Source organism: Bufo bufo, chromosome 8 (assembly GCF_905171765.1).
Source record: "Bufo bufo chromosome 8, aBufBuf1.1, whole genome shotgun sequence".
NCBI classification, from domain to species: Eukaryota; Metazoa; Chordata; class Amphibia; order Anura; family Bufonidae; genus Bufo; species Bufo bufo.
This window is the reverse complement of record NC_053396.1, coordinates 35,043,708-35,064,189: the sequence shown is the minus strand read 5'-3', so window position 1 is coordinate 35,064,189 and position 20,482 is coordinate 35,043,708.

Below are 20,482 nucleotides of genomic sequence, written 5' to 3'. Positions count from 1 at the left end.
AAGCACCTAAAGGCCTCTCAGACTGTGAGAAACAAGATTCTCTTTTCTGATGAAACCAAGATTGAACTTTTTGGCCTCAATTCTAAGCATCCTGTTTGGAGGTAACCAGGCACTACCTAATAGCATGCCTACAGTGGGGGTATTTTTCATAAGCTGGGGCAGAGAGACTGGTCATGGTTGAGTGAAAGCTGAGTACAGAGATATTCTTAACAAAAACCTGATCCAGAATGCTCTGGACCTCAGACTGGGCCGAAGGTTCACCTTCCAACAAGACAATGACCCTAAGCACACAGCCGAGACAACACAGGAGTGACTTAGGGACAACTCCTTGAGTGGCCCAGCCAGAGCTCTGACTTGAACCCAATCGAAGATCTCTGGAGAGACCTGAAAATGGCTGTCCACTGATGGTCCCCAACCAACCTGACAGAGTTTGAGAGGATCTGCAAAGATGAATGGCAGAAAATGCCCAAATCCAGGTGTGAAAACCTTGTAGCATCATACCCAAGAAGACTGGAGGCTGTAATCGCTGCCAAAGATGCTTCAGCTAAGGATACTTTCACACTAATGGCAAAGGATTCCGGCAAGCAGCTTCGGACGCAAACTGATGACAATAGTCAGATAGATACGGATCCGTCTGACAAATGCATTGAAATACCGGATCCGTCTCTCCGGTGTCATCCGGAAAAACGGATCCGGTAATTATTTTTTTGCATTTTTAAAGGTCTGCGCATGGGCAGACCGGAAAGCCGGATCCGTTTTGCCGACACACTTAATGCCGAGTACTGATTACAGAATTATGGGGAAAATTTGAATTTAGCTGTATTTGAGCATAAGGCTGCAACCTAAAATGTAAAAGGGTCTGAAGACTTTTTGAATACACTGTAAACAGAGCGTTCCTCAACTCCAGTCCTCAGGACCCACGTACCGGTCAAGTTTTCAGGATTTCCTTAGTATTGAGCAGGTGATATAATGAGTGTCAGGGCATCAGGACTTTCCACAGGTATTCATTTTGTGGGATATTCTCAAATCACGATGAGGAGGTGGTTCCTGAGGACTGGAGTTGAGGAACACTGCTGTAAACAACTGCACCAGACTTTGACCTAGAACATGTCCCATCACTATTAGCTTCTCCTAATGCGTGTTTTAGACCATACCTTCCTTTATCTTTACAGCATACTCTTATCAACAATCCTATATCTCGATCATTATAGACCAGTGTCAGTCACAGAAGAAATGTTCATGTCCTTCAAGGATAAACTGTGTTTCAGTTATGAAGTGAGACAGATAAGCAATGCAAACATCCTACCAGCAATCCTGATAACAGTATCCGGTTACTGAAATCTTCCACCTCCAGGAAACAGTCAGCATGTCTTAAAAAGATTATTTGAGTAAATCTAATCGAATTATTTTTGCAACCTAATGCAAATCAGTTTATGTTTGTCATATTCCAGCCACAGCTGCAGTTTGCATGGCAGAATGCGTGTTCAGTCTAAAGCGGTTCTGTGTTATGTTGGGATCCTGGTTTATTTATCGCAGGCAGATAACAGGATTTCATTTAAAACCAGGTGGCCCTCTAATTTCCATCTGTTATTCCTGCGTCTGTGCCGGTAGCAGACCTTAGAAGTGAGCAGTAGCAAGCAGCTTGTGTGATGCTGGGTAACATCTGTTCCTATCACCATGTTACACTAACTTTTATTTTTTCTCTCAGTTTTTTTTTTTTCAGATTATTTTTAAAAGCTTGCTCTTCCTTTTTAAGAACTTGCGTCCAGCACCATATACTGAACTCTTCTTAGAAGCTCCAGATCATTTTGTCTATGTTTTATTTCCTTAAAATGTCTATATCTCCAGCAATTACTCAACTAAACTTTATATTGCTCTAGTCTGATGACTTTCACATTGACTTTGCAGGGACTGGAAAAGTTCGAATTCACTGACAGGCTGGTGTTTTTCGACGAGGCTACTGTTACGGACGTTCCCGCGACAGGTGGCAGGAGATCGGTGAGACTGGCAACACGTGGTTGGATCTGACATGTTTTCCGTTTGGATGAAATGACGTCTGTGTTGTTTCTGGTGCTCGCCACACCTTCTATCCCCAGGTGTGGCTATTATGGTCATTTAATCTTCTATATTTAGTGTTGTTTCTCCCACTATGCTATGCGGTTTATAGCTTCAGTTTGAGTTGTGGATAGCTGAGTTCCGTTGCTGCCATATCCACTTGAAGTTCAGTGTTTTCTTTCTCTTTTGTATTTTGTTTGGGTTATTTTGTGTTTTGCATTTCCCTGTCATTTGTATTAAGGCCTGAGGGAGACTCCTGTTTGTCCTTTCTTTTGGAGGAACAGGTTGTCTCAGTCCTGACATTAGTACAGGGTCCTATAGGGTGAGTTAGGACATTAGGTATTCCTGTGTATGAACTCACCTACCTCTGGGGTCTGTTCATACTGGTAGTCAGGACTTTGATTAGGGTTTTACTAGGAGGTGTCCATCTCCTTTCCCTAGTTTCCTGGCCTTATTCCCTCACCCCTTTCCTTCTTATGTTCAGTGTGGGGTTTCGATTCCACACCTGAACGTGACAGCTACCTTTTACCTTGTTGGGAAGTAAATATCTTCTGTGCAATTAGCAAAGTCTACGGTCTCTTTTTTGCTCAAGATACTGTCACTGGCCTCTCCTACCTGGAAATGTTAAGAGAATGGCTTATGCCACAGATTAACAAAGTTTTCATAAATGCATATACTTTATGTTGAAATCATATGTCCCAAACAACCAGGACGCGTTTTGGCAATGTGCCTTCATCAACAGGTACATCCTTTTACATACCAATCCAACATATTTATAGGTAATCAATCAGGCCATTTGTGATGACGTAAAACGCCCAAGTTGGGCGGCAATCGACAAATAGCCAATCCACTTCAAAACGACATGATATCAGAAAGGCATAGGAAAGTTTTTAGAGGATCGCAAAATAATAATATAATATTCGCTTTAAGACAGAATATACAAACAGAATGTTACATTTATAAACAAGAAGTAATGTTCCAATTACTGTAAGGATTCTTCAATGAGTAGCAGAGGTCTATAAAATATGAAATAAACCATCAGAGGATACAGAATACAAGGATCAAATATCAAGGTGCATAATTTCATAGTCGCTACTGAGGACTCTTGGATGTAATGTATCCAATGTATAGATCCAGTATGTCTCCCTCTGTAATAAAAGCTTCTTGATATCGCCCCCTCTCCTTGTTTTTTTATTTATTTGCTCTAACACCTGAAATCTCAATTGAGAAATGGTATGTTTATTTTTATCAAAATGAAAGGGGATGGCTAGCATTACATTTTTTGTCCTAATAGTCGACTTGTGCTTACAAATCCGGTCTCTAACTGCCTGCATTGTCTCACCAATGTATAATAGGCCGCACAGACATTTTATCAGGTAAATCATGCTGGTGGATTCACAGGTGAAAAAACCTTCCACCTCAAACGAACATCCTGTATAAGGCCTCATGCACACGACCGTTGTGTGCATCTGTGGCCGTTGTGCCGTTTTCCTTTTTTTCTCGCGGACCCATTGACTTTCAATGGGTCCGTGGAAAAATCGGAAAATGCATCATTTTGCAGCCGCATCCGTGATCCGTGTTTCCTGTCCGTCAAAAAAATATGACCTGTCCTATTTTTTTGACGGACAACGGTTCACGGACCCATTCAAGTCAATGGGTCCGTGAAAGAACACGGATGCACACAAGATTGATTGGCATCCGCGTCCGTGATCCGTGGCCGTAGGTTACTTTCATACAGACGGATCCGAAGATCCGTCTGCATAAAAGCTTTTTCAGAGATGAGTTTTCACAGACCCCCCTCCCTCCCCAGTTTTAATTTCATTGGTGGCCAGTGCGGCCCCCCCGGCCCCCCTCCCTCTATTGTAATATCATTGGTGGCCAGTGTGCGGCCTCCCCTGGCCCCCTCCCTCCCTTTATTGTATTATCATTGGTGGCCAGTGTGGGCCCCCCCTCCCTCTATTGTATTATCATTGGTGGCCAGTGTGCGGCCTCCCCCGGCCCCCCCTCCCTCTATTGTATTATCATTGGTGGCCAGTGTGCGGCCCCCCCTCTATTGTATTAATATCATTGGTGGCCAGTGTGCGTCCTCCCCTCTCCCGCCCCACTCCCCCCCGATCATTGGTGGCAGTGTAGAGTTCCGATCGGAGTCCCAGTTTAATCGCTCTGGGGCTCCGATCGGTAACCATGGCAACCAGGACGCGACTGCAGGCCTGGTTGCCATGGTTACTTAGCAATATTACAATATTAGCAGCATCATACTTACAGATCATTAAGCAATGTGCCGCACAGACCTGTCACTTACCAGTAGGAGGAGCTCCCGGCCGGTCACAGACAGCGCAGCAGGTAAGTATGATGCTTCTAATATTGTAATATTGCTAAGTAACCATGGCAATCAGGCCTGCAATAGCGTCCTGGCTGCCATGGTTACCGATCGGAGCCCCAGCGATTAAACTGGGACTCCGATCGGATCTCTCCGCTGCCACCAATGATCGGAAGGGGGGGAGAGGGGAGGCCGCACACTGGTCACCAATGATATTACAATAGAGGGAGGGGGGGACGCACACTGGCCACCAATGATAATACAATAAAGGGAGGGAGGGGGTGTCGGGGGAGGCCTCACACTGGCCACTAATGATATTACAATAGAGGGAGGGAGGGGCCGCACACTGGCCACCAATGATAATACAATAGAGGGATGGAGGGGGGGGCCACACACTGGCCACCAATGATAATACAATAGAGGGAGGGAGGGGGGGCCGGGGGTGGGGGCTGCACACTGGCCACCAATGATATTCAAACTGGGGAGGGAGGGAGGTCTGCCCCCTGCTGCCTGGCAGCCCCTGATCTCTTACAGGGGGCTATGATATGCGCAATTAACCCCTCAGGTGCAGCACCTGAGGGGTTAATTGTGCGGATCACAGCTCCCTGTAAGAGATCGGGTGCTGCCAGGCAGCAGGGGGCAGTCATGTACACAGTTCGTAGTATATTCTGACTAGAAGCGTCCCCATCACTATGGGAACGCCTCTGTGTTAGAATATACTGTCGGATATGAGTTTCACGATGTAACTCATATCCGACAGTATATTCTAACATAGAAGCGTTCCCATGGTAATGGGGATGCTTCAAGTTAAAATATACCATCGGATTGGAGAAAACTCAGATCCGATGGTATAATAGGGACTCCTGACTTTACATTGAAAGTCAATGGGGGACGGATCCGTTTGAAATTGCACCATATTGTGTCAACGTCAAACGGATCCGTCCCCATTGACTTGCATTGTAATTCAGGACGGATCCGTTTGGCTCCGCACGGCCAGGTGGACACCAAAACGACTTTTTTTTCATGTCCGTGGATCCTCCAAAAATCAAGGAAGACCCAAGGAAGAAAAAACGGTCACGGGAACATATTTTCTTTCAGTGTCTGTTTATTTGCGGACCGTATGCGGAACCATTCATTTCAATGGGCCAGCAAAAAAAAAAGTTACACCGCGTGCATTCCGTTTCCGTATGTCCAAGTGTCTGTTCCGCAAAAAAATAGAACATGTCCTATTATTGTCTGCATTACAGACAAGGATAGTACTGTTCTATTAGGGGCCAGCTGTTCCGTTCCGCAAAATACGGAATGCACACCGACATGATCCATATTTTTTTGCGGATCCGTATTTTGCAGACCGCAAAATACATATGGTTGTGTGCATGAGCCCTAGGGGAGTGAAATGATATAAAGTAAAAGACGTAGTACATACCTGGTGAATCCCCCTGTCATTCTAGTGCCGCTCCAGTGCTTGTTTACCTGGCTGCAGTGATGACGTCATGACTGTTGTAGCCCATCACTAGCCTCAGCAGGTTCATCAATGCAGCACCAGTAAACAAGGCACCAGAGCACTGGAATGGCAGGATTCACCAGGTATTTTATTATTTTATCCCATTTTACTTCCTTGGGCTAAATTTCCTGAGCGTGATTCAAGAAAAACCCAATGTGCACATATCTGTTTTGCTCCGCACGGCCAGGCGGACACCAAAGCGACTTTTTTTTTCATGTCCGTGGATCCTCCAAAAATCAAGGAAGACCCACGGACAAAAAAACGGTCATGGATCACGGACCAACGGAACCCCGTTTTGCGGACCGTGAAAAAATACGGTCGTGTGCATGAGGCCTTAGGTTGATGAAACACAGGGCCTTTTATTATGTGTAAACACTGGAGGCAATGCAGGCACGGGTACGTGCCCTTTCTCCTTGTGGATAATACACTCTCAATATTTCTTCCTTGCTGCCCAGATCCGCACGGACCAATTTATCCCTATAACTTGGGTTTTTCTTATTGCATATTAATGGAGGATTTTTTAATTCTTCCACTCCTGGATATGCCTTCTCTATCAAATGCCAGTGTTTTCAAATTATTTTATGAAAACCCACATTATAGGGATGAAATTTGTGCGTGAATGCCGCTCTTAGTGATTTTTTACCTATAGAGGGATATGTTAATTAACTTTTTTCCGCTTCCTTCAAAAGAGGATTAGAATATCCCCTTTCTTCAAATCTTTTTGTCATTTCCTCAAGTCTTAGTACTTGTGTCTCAGGGTCTGTGACTATACGTTTAACCCTTTGATATTGGGATTTAGGTATTGCCTTTTTCAAAGATGGTGGATGGGTGCTATTAAAATGGAGAATACTATTTCTGTTTCTTTTCTATGAAGATCAGTGGATAAACAACCATGTTGGTCTTTTATCACTCTGGTGTCCAAAAAGCTCACTACCTTCTCATCATAAACCAACGTGAACTTTAAACCATCGCAAACTGTATTTAAGTGGTCAAGGAAGGACAGAAGGGACTCACGTGGCCCCGCCTGTTGTAGAAATATTATCTGTTGTAGAAATAATAGTTGTAATCTGCTCGCATCAAACTTTGTGTAAGGAAATGTAAACCCCCTTTCCCTCAGCCGCAGTCAGAGGCAGACACAGGTGTTACCATCTTGAATTCTGATCAACTCCCCCTCCTCCCTGCCCAGTCTGTTTCTTTTATTTACTCACAAAAGGTGTAAAAGGGGCTGGCCCATAACAAGGATGCAGGAAGTGATGACATACAGGAAGTTAGAGGGACTCAACGTGGCTGGACAGTGCAATGCACACACCCCATCCTTGTATAAGGAAGGATGAGTCATGTCCATTGTCTGATCAGCCAGGTGGCCGCCCATCCCCCATCACTGTCAGCATGGACCTCATTCAATACTGCTCAAAGCGACCAGTATCTAGTGAAGATCATTCTACTGGTTCTTATAGGTTTGAGATTATTTGCGAGACATTGCTACGGCTATTGTCAGTATACGGCACGAGTATACCGACAAGGCAGATATGCATGTCTTAAAAGCAGATATGTATCCAGAAAGGGATAGCGAAGCCGCAGCAGAGGTATAATATGTATCTCTCGTTATGCAGACTTCACTTCTCTAATGTGTATAGACATTTGAAGGGAAGAAGCCCAGTGCATTGCACTTAGTGCTCACAAACCGGCAAACGCCCCCCTACACACTGAGAACATGTCTCCAAGCCCATGAGAAGGTTTTCATAATGACTGCTTTACCACTGGTCCCGATTCAACCCAAGTACCCTCTGCTAGAGCGTTCTTTGGCTAAATCTGACACAGGGAGACAGATGACAATCTAAAAATACACACACATCCTAAGATAAAATGTCTGCATAATAAAATTTCCACAACACGCCCATACGTAAAATATATCATCTATAACTCTTTTCCAAATAAGGACATTGTCCCGATATAAACAAGTGTTGTATACATGTGTCTCTTCAAATTATGACATAAACGTATTAGTGTAGGGCGGGGGCCACGTTCGAACCCATCGCGGTCCCCCGTCTCTGTAAAAAACCATCTTAAAACGTAAAATAGTTTTAAAACAGGACCAAGTGTAATAACTGTACAAAGAACTCCTGTTCCATTACCGTATAGTTACTATTTTTCAATAGCATGGCTACAGCCTGAATTCCTTCTCCCTGATCAATAGATGTATATAAGCTTACCACGTCTATAGTTACCAAAAAGCTACCTGGTGGAACAGAATGTAACTCAGTTATTCACCTCAGAAAGTGCGGTGTGTCCAACAAAAATGACTTGGTGTTTTTTACCAAAGGTGTAAGCACTTTCTCCAGAACAATAGCTAGAGGGGACAAAGTGGATCCCACCGAAGCTACAATGGGACGTCCGGGGGGATAAATCATGGTCTTACATCCCTGTATTTATGTTTCTGCTCCTGGATTTTGAACTTTAACGTAATGGCTTTGCTCCTGCCTTGACTTTCAAATAGAAACGTGGTATCTTCAATGGTGAACTCCTTGAAATGTATCTTAGCTGTCTGGCTTCTAGTACAATGGTATGTGAGGAATATGGATTAATATTTACTGTCAGCCATGTCCTCACACCCACCATTTGTTGAAAGATGGCAGAGGAAATCAAGCTCCACAGGGGGGGCCTGCTTCAAAGCCGAAGCCAGTTAGTAGAAAACTCCTAGCAGGTCACCTTTTGTTACATTTCACACCTCAAGTCAGACAGCACGGATCCTGCAGGAAAAACCCCCAGCAGGAGGTATCAGTCCTTGCCAGGATCAATGCTACCTTCCAGACGTGTTGGCACCTACATTTCATAAGGAATTATGAATCGCAAGGCCATCACAGGTGCAAACCGGATAAATATTTGTGTCCTGGTGGCCACGAGGAACGTGCCCATGTTCTTGGTTTGATGTTGGGATGCCAGGGAGTGGAGATATACATATCTCCCCACAGAAACCAACTAACGGTACCATGTTTGGAATCTAGTTGTAGCTGGAACCCAGGCGGATCCATTGGTCCCAGAACCATCTGGACTGGAGCTATGAACCCTAAAGGGTTTTGAGGGTCATTTGCAGCCAGTCCAGCACAGGTGGGGTGGACCCCTCCCAAAGGCTGGGAGGGGCCGGCTACAGGTTAAAAGGCTTGTGTTAGCAAGCGGGCATGTCTTTCTCTGAAGAAGGGTCACATCGGGTAATGTGTTTAGGGGGACCCAGGAACTAGCTGAGATAACTGCCCTTCATGTGACTACAGCAAAGAACACACCACAACCGAAAGGAACTTTCATCTTACCCGGTAACTGACTTTTGCTCTGCTTAACCCTGTTGTACCTATATAACCTGTATCTGTAACCTCAGACCACTGTATATATTCTCTGTGTATATTGTGTTATATCTAGTGTGCCCTTAAGGCGATTAAATATATAATTTAATCTTGTGCAATCTTGTATCTCGATCACGAATCCCCACGTCCGTGTTTTGGCCTAGTTATAAGCTATCCTGGGTTGGTTTCTCGCCCTATATAATCCTGTTAGCGGACCGTGCTTATATCAAATGAGAAGCTGGTGGCAGATACCCGGGCTGAGACAGCGCTTTTTTCACTGCGGCAGTGAAAAGGCTCTCTCAGCTTGTTGCCTCTCTGTGCCACAGGTGTATGTGTAAACTGTACCGAGCTGACCTTACGTGCTCCTCTGGAGGGCGTAACGTCACGCTTTGGTAACCCGTGACCATACCGCGTCTCGTGAGCTCGACGTAGGTGACGTCAAGCGGGCACGGGGTGTGGTATTCGTCACATGCTACTTCTGTATTTCTCTGTTAGGCCCCTTTCACACAAGCGAGTTTTCCGTGCGGGTGCAATGCGTGACGTGAACGCATAGCACCCGCACTGAAACCTGACCCATTCATTTCAAAGGGTCTGTGTACATTTTTCATGCATCACTTCTGCGTTGCGTGAAAAACACAGCATGTTCTATATTCTGCGTTTTTCATGCAGCCCTTGCCCCATAGAAGTGAATGGGGCTTCAATGAAAAACGTATTACATCCAGAAGTAAGTGCGGATGCAATGCGTTTTTCACTGATGGTTGCTAGATGTTGTTTGTAAACCTTCCGTTTTTTATCACGCATTGCACCCGCGCGGAAAAAACTGAACGCAATTGCAGACAAAACTGACTGAACTTGCTTGTTTCACTGAACGCACCCTGAACACATCCGGAACTAATCCGTCACGCCTTAGCCTTCCTGGTATTGACCCTTGGTTATCGTAACCTATGTACCATCATCACATCATCTACTGTCAGTGTCTACCAGTCAGTGACAACTCTCATATAGAGAGCCACATTTCTTATACAAGTGTAAGGTAAGACCTCATGCACATGATTGTATGTATTTTGAGGTCTGCAATTTGCTAATCAGCAAAATACAGATACTGTCCTCCGTGTTGCATCTGCATTTGTTGCTTTTATGCGCCCGTGGTCCGCATTTTGTGGCCAAGTATAGGACATGTTCTGTCTTTTTGTGTAATGGACATACTGATGTGGAAAGCACTAGAATGACAGGGGGATTCACCAGGTATGTACTACGTCTTTTACTTTATATCATTTCACTCCCCTAGGGCTCATGCACACAACCATATGTATTTTGCGGTCTGCAAAATACGGATCCGCAAAAAAATATTAATCATGTCGGTGTGCATTCCGTATTTTGCGGAACGGAACAGCTGGCCCCTAATAGAACAGTACTATCCTTGTCTGTAATGCAGACAATAATAGGACATGTTCTATTTTTTTTGCGGAACAGACACTTGGACATACGGAAACGGAATGCACGAGGTGTAACTTTTTTTTTTGCTGGCCCATTGAAATGAATGGTTCCGCATACGGTCCGCAAATAAACAGACACTGAAAGAAAATATGTTCGCGCGCATGGGCCCTTAGGGTCCATTTACACATCTGTTGTTCTGGGTCCGCATCCATTCCGCAATTTTGTGGAACGGGTAAGGACCCATTCATTTCAAAGGGGCCGCAAAAGATGCAGACAGCACACTGTGTGCTGTCCGTATCCGCAATTTCGTTCCATGGCCACCGCAAAAAAAATTCTATCATAGGGCCAGCCATGGCACTGCAAAATGCGGAACGCAAGGGCCAATATGTGTTTTGCAGATCCGCAATTTGTTGTTTAAATGAGCCCTTAGGCAAATTTTGCTCAATCCAGAAAAAGTCCATTCAATACCAAAACTTTGGCCTCCTCTAGAGCTGCATGTGCAGGGACATCTAGAGTATCTAGAGCATTTTTTGTAGTTGCTCTCCTCTCTGGCTAATAGATGAGGGTCATTGCCTTTTAAAACTTAGAATTTTTCATTTGAAAATTGGTCTTAAAACAAGCAAACCTTTTTGATCTCACAAAATTTATTGATCATCCAATCTTCTCTAGATATCAAATTCTATAGTAAAGTAATTAATTTAGAATTACACCTTATCTGTGTTTTCCACAGTAGCAGTATATAAGGCCTCATGCACACAACAGTATTTTTTCACGGTCCGCAAAACAGGGTTCCGTTTTTCCGTGATCCGTGACCGTTTTTTGTTCCTTGGGTCTTCCTTGATTTTTGGAGGATCCACGGACATGAAAAAAAAGTCGTTTTGGTGTCCGCCTGGCCGTGCGGAGCCAAACGGATCCGTCCTGAATTACAATGCAAGTCAATAGGGACGGATCCGTTTGACGTTGACACAATATGGTGCAATTTCAAACGGATCCGTCCCCCATTGACTTTCAATGTAAAGTCAGGAGTTTTCTCCAATCCGATGGTATATTTTATCTTGAAGCGTCCCCATCACCATGGGAACGCCTCTATGTTAGAATATACCATCGGATTTGAGTTAGATCGTGAAACTCAGATCCGACAGTATATTCTAACACAGAGGCGTTCCCATGGTGATGGGGACGCTTCAAGTTAGAATATACTGAGAACTGTGTACATGACTGCCCCCTGCTGCCTGGCAGCACCCGATCTCTTACAGGGGGCTGTGATTTGCACAATTAACCCCTCAGGTGCTGCACCTGAAGGGGTTAATTGTGCATATCATAGCCCCCTATAAGAAAGAGATCAGGGGCTGCCAGGCAGCAGGGGGCAGTCATGTACACAGTTCTCAGTATATTCTAACTTGAAGCGTCCCCATCACCATGGGAACGCCTCTGTGTTAGAATATACTGTCGGATCCCCCCTCCCTCCCCAGTTTTAATTTCATTGGTGGCCAGTGCGGCCTGCCCCCCTCCCTCCCTCTATTGTATTATTTTCATTGGTGGCTCAGTGTGCGGCCCCCCCCCGCCCCTCCTCCCTCCCTCTATTGTATTATTTTCATTGGTGGCACATTGTGCGGCCCCCCGGCCCCCCCTCCCTCTATTGTATTATCATTGGTGGCCAGTGTGCGCCCCCCCCCGGCCCCCCCTCTATTGTATTAATATCATTGGTGGCCAGTGTGCGGCCTCCCCTCCCCCCCCCCCGATCATTGGTGGCAGCGGAGAGTTAGAAGCATCATACTTACCTGCTGCGCTGTCTGTGACCGGCCGGGAGCTCCTCCTACTGGTAAGTGACAGGTCTGTGCGGCGCATTGCTTAATGATCTGGCACTTACCAGTAGGAGGAGCTCCTGGCCGGTCACAGACAGCGCAGCAGGTAAGTCTGATGCTTCTAACTCTCCGCTGCCACCAATGATCGGGGGGGGGGGGAGAGGGGAGGCCGCACACTGGCCACCAATGATATTAATACAATAGAGGGGGGGCTGGGGGGGGCGCACACTGGCCACCAATGATAATACAATAGAGGGAGGGAGGGGGGGGGGGCCGCACACTGTGCCACCAATGAAAATAATACAATAGAGGGAGGGAGGGGGCCGCACTGGCCACCAATGAAATTAAAACTGGGGAGGGAGGGGGGTCTGCCCCCTGCTGCCTGGCAGCCCCTGATCTCTTATAGGGGGCTATGATATGCACAATTAACCCCTTCAGGTGCAGCACCTGAGGGGTTAATTGTGCTGATCACAGCCCCCTGTAAGAGATCGGGTGCTGCCAGGCAGCAGGGGGCAGTCATGTACACAGTTCTCAGTATATTCTAACTAGAAGCGTCCCCATCACTATGGGAACGCCTCTGTGTTAGAATATACTGTCGGATTTGAATTTTCACGAAGTGAAAACTCAGCTCTGAAAAAGCTTTCATACAGACGGATCTTCGGATCCGTCTGTATGAAAGTAACCTACGGCCACGGATTAAGGACGCGGATGCCAATCTTGTGTGCATCCGTGTTCTTTCACAGACCCATTGACTTGAATGGGTCCGTGAACCGTTGTCCGTCAAAAAAAATAGGACAGGTCATATTTTTTTGATGGACAGGAAACACGGATCACGGATGCGGCTGCAAAACGGTGCATTTTCCGATTTTTCCACGGACCCATTGAAAGTCAATGGGTCCACGAAAAAAAAACGGAAAACCACGGCCACGGATGCACACAACGGTCATGTGCATGAGGCCTAAACCACAGAGTTTTTTTGTATGACAAGTCATGAAAACCTTTGTCCCCGGCACATAATCTGGATTTCACCCTATTTTTAGTAACGAGTTTCACCTTCCTACAGTTGTCGCAGGCTTGAAGTTTTAGTTAAACTTCTAAAGAAATATCTTCTTCTTACACATAAACCACAAACGGTATCTTACAATTTTGCAAAAAAAGGGGGAAGTTGTAATGGCAAAAACTAGAAGTAAGAAGAACATTGTCTTAGACTGGACATTTTGAAACAACCTATAACCAAGGAGAGTGGCCATCTGCTTTATGGGGCAGATAAAATCTATATATTTACATTGTTCAAGGGTTAATATCACTTAGGCCTTTTTCACACGGATGAGATTTCCGCGCGGATGCATTGCGGGAGGTGAACTCATTGCACCCGCACTGAATCCAGACCCATTCATTTCTATGGGGCTGTGCACATGAGCAGTGATTTTGACGCATCACTTGTGCTTTGCGTGAAAATCGCATCATGTTCTATATTGTGCATTTTTCACCCAACGCAACATGGTTATAAGGGAAAATAATAGCATTCTTAATACAGAATGTATAGTAAAATAGGGCTGGAGGGGTTAAAAAAAAAAATTCTTAACTCACCTCATCCACTTGTTCGTGCAGCCCGGCTTCTTTTCTTTATTCTTTTTTGATGACCTGGGAGGAAAAGGACCTTTGGTGACGTCACTGTGCTCATCACATGGTCCGTCACATGGTCCACCACATGGTGATGGACCATATGATGAGCGCAGTGACGTCACCAAAGGTCCTCTTCCTCCCAGGTCATCAAAGAAGAAGAAAGAAAAGAAACCTGGCTGTGCGAACAAGTGGATGAGATGAGTTTAATTATAATTATTATTTTTTTAACCCCTCCATCCCTATTTTACTAAGCCTTCTGTATTAAGAATGCTATTATTTTCCCTTATAACCATGTTATAAGGCAAAATAATAAAATCTACACAACACCGATCCCAAACCCGAACTTCGGTGAAGAAGTCCGGGTTCGGGACTGGGTACCAAACATGCCGATTTTTCTCACGCGCGTGCAAAATGCATTAAAACACTTTGCACTCGCGCTGAAAAATCGTGTATTTTTCCGCTACGCACCCACGTCCTATCCGGCCCTCACACGCGACGCCCGTGTGAAAGAGGCCTTACTAATGTATTACTAATGTAATACTAATGTATTGTTATTATACATATTGCTTACTTTGCTGGCTGGATTAATTTTACCATCACATTATTATATACTGCATGTTTCCATGGTTACGTCCACCCTGTAATCCATCAGCAGTGGCCATGCTAGCTATAGGAGAGACCATGTGAGCTCACATAAGCTGGTGCTTTTTTCTATAGTGTGGAAGTACGGCCACCGCTGATGGATTGCAGGGTGGTCGTAACTATGGAAACAAGCAGTGTATAATGTGATGGAAAAATGAATCCAGCCAGCAAAGGAGGCAATATGGATAGTAACAATACATTAGTAAGTGGCTTGTATTAACTTCCTCTACATAATAAATACCATTTACTGAAGTGAGACAACCCCTTTAAATTGTCATGCTTTATGAATGTGATAGTTAGAGGTGATGACTACACACAGTGACCTCTGACGTGCTCCTAATGGGTATACCCATTAAATACACAATGCAACTTTTAGAGGGGTTGTCTATCTATAAAAAAGGACTTTTTTTTTTCCTCATTCCATGTTGGGAAAGTCTACAGGTAACCGCCACGATTAACTTTGTCTTAGCAAATCTTTGCTAAAATGTTTGATCTTGGTGCTTGCATAGCTACCACTTATATTGGCCAAACGGTGGAGGACCCACAAACTCCTGGGGTTTTCTATCTTTCCAAAATGGCCATTTTTTTTTCACTCCTGGTTGGGAAAGTCCACAGGTCACCATTGCTATTACCTTCATCTTGGTGAATCCCTTCTGAAGAGCTTGGTATCGGTACTCCCACAACTGTGGATACCTATATTGGCCAAACGTTGTAGGACTCACAAGTTCCACATCTGCTGGCTCAATAAATGAATAGAATGACTTAAGTGAAAAGATCATTACCTTCTTACTTTATCACACTCACAGAAACAACACTTGCAAGGAGTCATGCACACAACCGTAGTCTGCAAATTGCGGATCGACAAAACACGGATTTAAGTCCTGTAGCAATGTCCTATTCTTGTCTGCAAAACGGTCAAGAACAGGACATGCTCTATTTTTTTTTTGACATATGGATCCGCATCTTTTGTGGCCCCTTTGAAATGAATGGGTCTGCATCTGATCCACAAAAAATGCGGATCGGACGCAGACCAAAAATACGTTCGTGTGCATGAGGCGTAAATCTACATATCAAGCAAAACACATACATAGCAGATCGTGCGCCAATCATTTGACTTTCAGGCTTTAGGGGATACAATATATTTCCTTATGGAGAGTGCCTAATCGGCGTGAGGCCAAGCAACACTTCTCTGGAATTCTGAGGGGAGGGTATGCAAAAGAGCTAATGCCACCAGATGTAAGGCAGCTATCCTATAAATCAATGTTCAATCTTTTAAACAGTCCTTAAGACATGACTTGGATAAAAATTAAGCCAGCACCTCATCTGCAGACAGCTGTTTCAGGGTGATTGCCTTTGATCAGTGCAGAGCAGAGAGTACTGGCTTAACTAGACGGTCTCCATAAGGAGATATAGTAGCCCCCAATTCCCGTCCTAGGCCTCTCACCAAGTTATGCCAGTACTCTCTGCTCTGCACTGATGAGGGGCAATTACCCCAAAGCAGCTGTCTGCAGATGAGGTGGTGGAATAATAATTAAGTCACGTCTCAAGGCCTGTTTAAGAGGTCCAGCTACCTTACCTCTGGTGGCATTAGAGGCAGAGATTGCTTTCAGGCTTCACCCAGAAAATTCTGTTTTGGATGGAACGTTAACACAATTGCTAGACTCATTTTACATTGGGCAAACACATTTTTCTAAAAGCTTGACAAACTAAATATATGTATAAAAATTATATATAAAAGGATGACTTCAAGTGAACTGGTCACATTAAAATCTATGCTGAGTATGTTTTAGACCAGAAGGAGCTCAGCACTTCTATTATATAGCGTTTTGTGGCTTTAAGATAACTTGATCTTAATCCCTGCTCACTGCAAGCTCATGAGTCCGGTGGGGGGTCCTAGACATTGATTGACGGCTATCGCTGTATGCTTACAGGGAAGGCTGTCAGTTACTGATAAGACTGCCCACTGGACTCATAGGCATAGGAAGAATCTGTATATCAATCTACTCAGCTTCTCCTATAACATGTTGCACCATTTTCCCCAGACTTTTTCTTTTTCAATTTGGACTTTCCTGACCTTTTTCCACCATGTGAAAAAAATCCCTCTGGTCTGTTTACATCCTATATGTAGCACTTCCTGTTTCTGTGTCCAACCAAACCCATGATGCACTTCTGCTTTCTCTGCCACACCTTCAGCACCGCCCCTAACAATGCCCACCTAGTTTATAGCTCCTATTACTGACACGCCCACGGACATAACATCACAGGAAATGAGAAAGAGCTGCATGGACGTGGTCATGAGAAGATAGGGGCAATAGAGGGAAAATAAATACATTACAAAATTACAGCTACCTTCATAACATAATTATTTTAAAGGGTGTTAATGTAAACCAGAAAACCCCCTTTAAAGTTTAAGGATTCATAATTATTCATGTACAGTTCATCTCTCCTGTAATGAATGGGAATTATGGAAATGTACGAATGCTCCCACTCACTCACTGGCGAGGATTCCAGGACCCCCTCAATGTTTTATGATGTGTGATTTATATGTCATAAAAGTTAACCAAAGTAACTATGAGAACCTTAGGAAGAGCTAGACGTAGACGTAAGCTGTGAAAAATTGTGCAACAGATGAAGTTATAGAAGTGCACTTTTTTTGGTTTTAACCCCTTAAGGACCGGGCTCATTTTCACCTTAAAGGATAACTGTCACATTTAGACCCTAATTTCAATTTTCATATATGTAGTTACTAATAACATGATATTCCAGAATCAGTTACTATTAGACTGACTTACCCCATATTTAATAAGATTCAGCCCTTAGCCACCAGTCTGCATAAAACTGCAATTTCACTATTCAGTTAAGATGGCCGCCACTGCCCTCACCCTGAGGCTAATCCTGCCTGCCCTCACTAGCCAGTAACAATAGCCCCCCAAAAGTGTCAGTAACCAGAGCCCTCCCCCTAAAGGGTTAATCTCCTGCAGCACAAAGGGGTCCTCTTACCACATGTTGCTTTCATTTATACACTGAGCAGATGGCAGATCTCCCTTCCCATGTCTGCACTGCTCCAACTCTGCATTCTCCAGCTCTGCTGAGTGAGGGAGCGTCTGCCAAGCGCAGGGAGAGGGAGAAGTGCACACAGCCCAGGCACTGTTATCAGCTGGGGAGGACCTGGCTTTAATCATTTACTTACAGTCCCTGGCTGTCAGCATGCTTCTGGTGCTCCGTCCTTCAACACATAGACGGACCATGCCTAGCAACCCTATTTTAAGCACAGGTAAAAATAGGCAGTACAGGGAACAAAAATGTGGAATTAAGGGGTAATTGAATACAGAGTGAAAAGTTGAAATAGGGCCACCAAGGTGATATTAATCACCACAATCCAATACTCCAAAAAAAATCGACAGTTATCCTTTAAGGACCAGGCCATTTCTTGCAAATATGACCAGTGTCACTTTATGTGTGAATAACTTTAAAATGCTTTTACTTATCCAGGCCATTCTGAGATAGTTTTTTGTCACATATTGTACTTCATGACACTGGCAAAATTGAGTAAAAAAAAAAATCATTTTTATTTATTTACCAAAAATTTTAACATTTTTCTCTACTTCTATAATACATAGTAATACCTCCAAAAATATCTGACCAGCAACAGGTTTCTACTGGTAAGGGCACGGGTCTCACCGCTGGGGATAGGTACCTGGAGGGGGTGGGTAGGGAGGCCGCGTTGATTTTTCCGCACGGTCCCACAATCAGACGTGGATCTGGCGGCGAGGGACTGGAACAAGGGGATACTAGTATAAAAGTTATCCACGTACGGGTCGTAACCCTTATCTAGCAGTGGGTGCATAAGGTCCCACACAAGTTTCCCGCTAACATCCACAGTGGGGGGACATTCTGGGGGTTCAATACGGGAATCTCGCCCCTCGTACACACGAAACTTGTAAGTGTACCATGAGGTACTCTCACAAAGTTTGTACAGCTTCACGGCATACCTCGCCCGCTTAGAGGGAACATACTGGCGGAAAATGAGTCTCCCCTTGAAAGCAACGAGAGACTCATCAACCGCGACCTCCCCTCCAGGTACATAGGCCTCCAAAAATTTGGCCCCAAAGTGATCGATGACCAGCCTGATTTTGTGGCATTTCCGAATGGCCTCAGAACGGGAACGTGTCATGGCCGTACTGTAAAGTGGGGTCTGGTAGAGGACATCCCCACTCCAGTAATGCCTGACACAGTTTTTTTTGACTAGGCCCATGTGCAGCACCGGCCTTAGCCAAAAAGGATCTCGGGTGTTGAGCATTGAACTGTTGGGCGTACAGGTTTGTTTGCTCCACCATCAGATTCACAAAGTGGTCACTGAAAAAAAAACTAAAATAGTCATATTCAGTGAAGCTCACTGTGGGAATCTGGATTCCTGGTTGGCCAACAAAATCAGGAATCACAGGCTCAAAATCCTCTGGGGTACACCATGCAAGTTCACCGGTAGGGGGCTCCGATGGACTTATCTGGTGGCCTGGAAAACTAGTACGAGCCCCAGAGCTGCTCATACTAGTGTGGGCCACAGGGTCCCTGGCATGGCGTTCCTTTTGCTCAGCCTGGCGAGGTCTCCGCCGCCTTGGGGGCTCATCATAATCGCTAGATGATGAGGAGGAGAACGCGGATGACAAAAGGAAAGTGGCGTCATCATCGTCCTCACTGGGGCTCTCGGAGTCGGAGGCAAGCTGGGCGTATGCCTCCTCGGCCGAGAACATCCGGCGGTCGATAGGGGAGTGTGTGTGGAAATCTTTATTTAGTGTGCGTGTGTGTGGGGGCACGGGTGTTTGCGTACTTATCCCTAAACCTAACAGGGAAAAAAAAAAAGTCCCAAAAATGTGGAAAAAAAAAGACACAAACTCGCTGATCAGCCGTCCGAAGCTGATCAGCGGTGGGGTGTGTGATGCGCTAACAATGGCCGGACGTTAAGAGTGCCGGCCACAATCAGCGTACGCAAAAAAACTTAAAGAAAAACTGCTTGCGCCCCAAAAAAGGTGTGTGGGGGTCGGGGGGAAAGCTGCAGCACCCCTGGGGGGTCTAGGGTCACACAGCTGTGCTGTGGACCCCAGACACCTAATCAGGGTGATGCAACAGTTAAAACTTTTTTTTTTTCCTAAACATTCGGCCGAGAACATCCGGCGGGCGATAGGGGAGTGTGTGTGTGTCCGTGTGTGGAAATCTTTATTTAGTGTGCGTGTGTGTGTGGAGGCACGGGTGTTCGTTCGTTATCCCTAAACCTAACAGAAAAAAAAAAAAAAGCCCAAAAACTGTGGAACAACAAAAAATAAATAAAAGACTCAAACTCGCTGATCAGCCGTCCGAAGCTGATCAGCGGTGGGGTGTGCGATGCGCTAACAGTGACCGGACGTTAAGAGTGCCGGCCACAGTCAGCGCCCCAAAAAATGTGTGTGTGTGTGTGTGGGGGGGGGGAAGCTGCAGAACCCCTGGGGGGGTCTAGGGTCACACAGCTGTGCTGTGGACCCCAGACACCCGATCAGGGTGATGCAACAGTTAAAACTTTCCCCCCCCCCCCCCTAAACTTTCCCTGAATATCCCTGCCTAACCTAACCTTTCCCTAAGTACCTTTTAGTGCCAGATGGCACTGTGGAGGGTCAGAAGGGGGGTGCTGGGCACAGATGTGGGTGCTGGCTCAGAAGATAAGATGCAGGCTCCTCTCTCCTCGCTCCCGGACACAGAAAGGAGGAGGAGAGCTGCAATAACT